Source organism: Sorex fumeus, unplaced genomic scaffold (genome assembly GCF_029834395.1).
Source record: "Sorex fumeus unplaced genomic scaffold, SorFum_2.1 ptg000098l, whole genome shotgun sequence".
Lineage (NCBI taxonomy): Eukaryota > Metazoa > Chordata > Mammalia > Eulipotyphla > Soricidae > Sorex > Sorex fumeus.
The window spans coordinates 60,698,341-60,704,200 of record NW_026606155.1 but is presented as its reverse complement, the minus strand read 5'-3'; the positions used below and the strand labels follow the sequence as shown (position 1 = coordinate 60,704,200).

Sequence of the window (5,860 nt, the reverse complement as noted above, 5' to 3'; positions counted from 1 at the left end):
ATTTTCTTTCAGCTAAACTAAGGCTCTAAGTCACAGTGACAGTTGTAATGTGTGTAATACCACAGTACCAGATTCTATTACACACATATTTTTGCTAGAGGTTTACGATGTTAAAAATATTTCTTCTTTTTTCCAATACCTTGCTGTACCTGTTGTGTAAATATATTAGAACCTGTAACACCAAAGTCAATTTCCAGATGAAATGTGCACAACAACAGTAGTTTGTCCTTTATAGGGAAAAAAAGAGAGAGGAACATGCGGCATCCAAGCTAATGATATTCAAGCACAATATTGAATTGTAATAAAAGATGAATGAGAGAAAGAGCGTGTCATTGTGAGGGATGGAGAAGGTTACTGAAAGCTGAGGCCAAGAAGGATTTATCAGGGATGTTGCTGCAGGCACTGCGCTGAGAAATCTGCAGACTTATTTGCAAGTGTAGTTTATGGGAAATAGAGCAGTCCGCTGAGGAAAGAATTCTTAAAGATGATCTTTTATACAAGATTAAGAGAAAATAAGAAATGCTGGGGAGAAATTCCAACGGGTCCTTCAGGGGGCTAGAAGTTCATGTTCCTCAGTGAGCCTGTGGGAAGAAGTCTTGTTAAAGCACCATGAGTGGGACTGGAGAGATTGGCCCAATGGACAGGAGTATGGCCTCCAAGCACCACATGGTCCCTGGAGGAGCATCACCTGGGTGGCTGTAGTGACATTTAAGCACTGTCAGGTCCAGCCTTACTGGGCTGAGCACTGAGCCTTCAGACACACACAGATAAGTGGATGACTCCTGAGTGCTATTTGGGAGAACCCAAACAAAGGAAGGGGACGTCTGTCTTATCATTTGTCTTTTCTTCCCTTTCGGATATTTTTACAGATGTGTATCCTGGTTCACAACAGTGTTCCTATTACTGTTTCTTACTTCACCACCCCTAGCATCCGATTGTTACTATCACTTGCCAGGGTGATTTTAAAAGGGGGCTTAGGGACTGGAGAGATAGTACTGAGGTTAAGGCACTTGCCTTGCAAGCAGCTGACCCGGGTTCCATCTCCTGGCATCCTATATGGTCTCCCGAGCACTGCCAGGAGTAATTCCTGAGTGCAGAGCCAGGGGCCCACACCTGAGCATCACCAAGTGTGCCCCTCCTCCAAAAAAAGTGGGGAGAGACAAGAAATAGATGAAATGCCCAAAAGGAGAGAGAGAGAGAGAGAGAGAGAGAGAGAGAGAGAGAAAGCGCCTGCCACAGAGGCAAGCAGGGGGTAGGAGGTAGTAGGTGATGGGAGGGAACTTGGAGACACTGATGTTGGGAAATGTATGCTAGTGGAGGGTTGGGTGTTGGAATACTGTATGACCAAAATCTAATCATGAACAGCTTTGTAAGGGTCTATCTCACAGTAATTCAATGAAAAATAAATATATATATATACATATAATCACAGAAAAAAAGAATTCGATGTCATTAGTGATTCCACTGACAAAGCCTTAATCACATGTTCCCCTGAGGGGCCCCAGGAGAGCTCAAGAGGGGGACTGTGAAAATCACATAAATGGGGGGCCATAGTATGACAGTAGGGGCTAAGTGGTAGGACAGGGGTCATAGGAAGGAAACAGATTTGGAAAGGGGCTATGATCAGAAAAAAAGGTTGAGAAAAACAGGCTTAGAAAATCACACCAGCAAATCCTTTCACTTTTCTATAAAATTCAAATTTTATTTAACACTTACAATAGTTCTCTGGGGTATTTATTCACATTTCTCCCTTTCTCTTTTAAAAATCCAGTGATAAATGCTTTTATAAGGGGAAAAAATCTGACTGCAGTTGACTAAATCATCTGAAGCAGAAAAAGAATAAGATCAGAAATGTTTTTCATATCCTTCTTTTGACTTTTAAAACACTTTCCATTTTCCTATCATCTGCCTAATCAATAAAAATAAGATTAACTGGAAATCACTTTCTCTTCCTTTCCAAAGCTTCTACAATCACATGGGCATAGTAAATGGTCAAAGGGAGCTAGAGGAAATAAAATGAGGAGAACCAGGAGACAGGGCAACCCAGTCAGTGCCATTTCCTCCCTGGCAATAACATTCACCTGATTTGTTCTCCTCAATGATATGATAGAAAAGACACTGATGGCTTTGTTCAATTTTGGTTGTCTTAGGAATTACTGAAAGAAAACCTGGGGAGGGAGGTGTATGCATTTTCATTTTTGTGTGGCATTTACTTTTTTTTTTTGGTAGGGGTAGATCCAATATCATACTATGTTGTTTCAAATGTAAATCCAGAATTCAGTGAAAAGAAAAATATTACAATTCTTGTCTGTAGTTTCTTATTCCATCATATTTCTATCCTTCAATCTAGTAATGGAGTCTATGAATTTCTCTACATGAAATTATCTAAAAAACAAAGACTTAAGGTCAAATATTTTATTTTCAAAGTAATTTTTAATACTCAAGGAGGAAATACAGGGGCCAGAATAACAGTACAATGGATAAAGTATTTGTCTTTCATGCAGCCAACTGAGACTCAAGCCTCGCTGACCCATGCGGTCCCCTAAGCCTGCCAAGAGTGATCCCTGAGCACAGAGCCTGAAGCAAGCCCCAAGTACTGCTGGTATGGCTACCCCTGTCCCCCACAAAAAAGGAGAAAATATTTGTAGCTTACCATTTCATAGCCACATTCTACTTCTTATCCCCTCGATCATTTATTTAGAGGACTAACCTACACAGCTGCCCAATCCCAGATAGAGAGTATTGAAAATGACTAGCCTACACTCAATGCCTCTCTTGCAGACCACAATACCCAAAAGGAGAGAGAGAACAAAAGGGAATGCCCTGCCACAGAGGCAGGGTGGGATGGGGGGATGGGTGTGGGAGGGATACTGGGATCCATGGTGGTGGAAAATGGGCACTGGTGGAGGGATGGGTACTTGATCATTGTATAATCGAAACCCAAGCACAAAAAATTGTAAATCTACAACTGTACCTCATGGTGTTTCACTAATAAAAATTTAAAAAAAAAAAAAGAAAAGAAAATGACTGGCCTAAAAACAGTGTGAGACCCCAGTTCTGGCCAAGTAGAAGTAAGGGAAAGCTTCCTAAGAGGGACTACTAACCCTGTACTAATTATTCAATCAAAGGATATAAACATTTTTAGGGTTCTTTGTACTTAAAACTTTTTCCAAAAGGGTGTTGCCCCAGTCGCCCTCTCCTCTCTGGAAAGAAAGATGGCGGCTGCATGGGAGCCTTGTGGACAGCAGGTATGAGCCGGGGGTGTGGGGGCGACTAAAACCTCATGGGAAGGGGGGCGTTTCGGTCCGCCCTTCACGCCCTACTAAGGCCACCAGTTGCCCCCCACGAGTGGCTCTCCAGCACGGCCACGACTCCAGAGCACAGAAACCAATTTCTTAACTATCTGACTTTCAGTAGAAATACTTCCAGGGTCAATAAGTAAAATAGCAGAAATCCAAAACCAACATTTAATTCTTGAACCCAGCTGTAGAAAGCAAATCACTTCACAATGCTTTTTCAGCATGTCTGATTTGGGGGAGATAAACTCTAAATAATAGTGGTGAATCTTTTATTGAAACAATGAATCTAATCAAAGCAGATAGAGTGTTAACTAGAATTCATCTGCCCCACAGGGACTGGGAGGGGTGGGGGTTGGGGTTTTATTGGGGTTCTTCATGGTAAAAAATAAGTATTGGTAAAGGGAAATGTGTTTGATATTTGCATGACTGAGACCTAAACCTGAAAGCTTTGTAACCTTTCCCACAGTGATTCAATAAATAAATAAATAATAAAATAAAATATACTAGCAAAAAAAAAAAAAACTTTTTCCAGGCTAGAAAGAGTACCTGATCCACTCTGGAGTTATTTACTGTCAGGGTATCTTTGTGAAGTGTTCTAACTGAAAGGCATCTATGGGAGTGGGGATCCTGTAGAACATTTACCTTGCATGTGTAAGTGTTCTGCCATTTACATGAAGTAACATAGAACACTTACCTTTTATGTATAAGCATCACCCTACACACCAAAATAACACCCTCCGTCATGAAATACATCTACATATATATAAGTTGTTTCTTCTTTTTTTTTTCACCAGGTTCAATCCCCGGAACCATATGATTTCCTGAATATCACCAGGAGTGACCTCCAAGCACAGAAACCAGAAGTAGCCCCTGAGCACAGCGAGGTGCTCAAAAACCAAAAGGGGAAGGGAAGGAAATAGTAGGCAAATAGTACAGGGGATAAGACATGTAGCTGCCTTGCCAACCCAAGTTAAATCCTGGTATTGCATATGATTCCCTGAGAATCACCAAAAGTAACTCCTAACTCCTGAGCACATAACAAGAGTCAGTTCTAAGAACCACCGCGTGAATCCAAAGATGAGAAGGAGAGAATATGAGAACATAGGAGGGAGAAAAGAGGAACAAAGAGATACTACAGTGGTGCTTGCTTCAGCAGCACATATACTAAAATTGGAATGATACAGAGAAGATTTAGCATGGCCCCTGCGCAAGGATAACATGCAAATTTGTGAAGCTTTCCATACTTTTTGAAAGTAGGTAAAGAACCAAGCATGATAACCTCTCAGTATCTGTACTGCAAACCATGATGCCCCAAATTAGAGAGAGAGTATGGGGGAAATTATCTGCCATGGAGGCAGGGGGAGGGTAGGAAAGGGGAGGTATACCGGTGACATTGGTGGTGGGGAATGTGCACTGGTGGAGGAATGGGTGTTTGATCATTGTATCATTGTAAGTCAAACATGAAAGCTTGTAACTGTATCTCACAGTGATTCAATAAAAATAAATAAATAAATAAATAAATAAATGAGACACTACAATGGGTAAAGCGCTTGCTTTAAATACAGCCCACCCCAGTTCAATCCCTAGCACCACATATGTCCCCTCAGAAGTAATCCCTGAGCACAATGCCAGACATAAACCCTGAGTACAACTGGGGGAAAGGAAGAACAAAACAAAAGAAGAACAAAAATATATACAACATAGATGACCCTCAAAACCATGTAAAGGAGAAAAGGAAGGCAGACTCTAAAGACTATCTTAACTGGAAACTTGTTCTACAGAATTGAATTTACCTGGAGAGGGAGATGGTAGGGGTCCCTGGGATAAAGGAAAGTGGGCACTCTGGTATTGGGTGTGGTGTTGGAAAGATGTATTCAGGAAACTATCACTGACAGTATTGTTAACCATAGTAGATCAATGGGGGAGTTTTAAAAAGGAGACAACCTTGGCAAGAGCAATAGTACAGTGAGTAGGTGCTTGCCTTGATGCAGCAGACCCAGATTTGATTCCTGGCACTACATATAGTGCCCCAAGCCTCACTAGGAGTGATCCCTGAGTGCATAGCCAGGAAAAAGCCCTGAGCACAGTTGAGGTGTAATTCATAAACTGAAAAAGAGAGATGATAAATAGACTATCTAACATGATCCTATTTACAAGAGATTAGAATGGTAATCACCTGGACTAGACATCAAAATGAGGACTCACAGCAAATTGGAATGACAGAAATTTTGAGGGTGATAGATATGACTTAAACTATACCATGGCAATGACTGTACAGCTGCATATTACTGAAACAAATACATATTAACAATGAACACAGTCTGTAAATTATTCCTCAATAAATCTGCTCCTGTTCTTTAAAATAATTTAAATGATGCTTAATTTTTTAATGATAGTAAAGCTTATGAAAGAACATAAACTAAAAGAATAGAACCTAGAATATCATATCGTATCAACCATGTACAAATAAGTAAAACTGAATAGGAACAGCATAGGATATTAAGAATATTTGCATCTAGATAATAAGATCATAAGTCATTTACCTCTTTGCTTTATGCTTT

At 40.6% G+C, this 5,860-nt stretch overlaps 1 non-coding gene across 1 annotated transcript; it reads left to right on the top strand.

Annotated features, from left to right (window-relative positions):
- Positions 1–4,439: 4,439 nt before the first annotated feature.
- Positions 4,440–4,547, top strand: LOC130042163 (U6 spliceosomal RNA). Its single transcript, XR_008795136.1, has one exon. It is a non-coding gene; the product is annotated as a U6 spliceosomal RNA (small nuclear RNA).
- Positions 4,548–5,860: the final 1,313 nt, after the last annotated feature.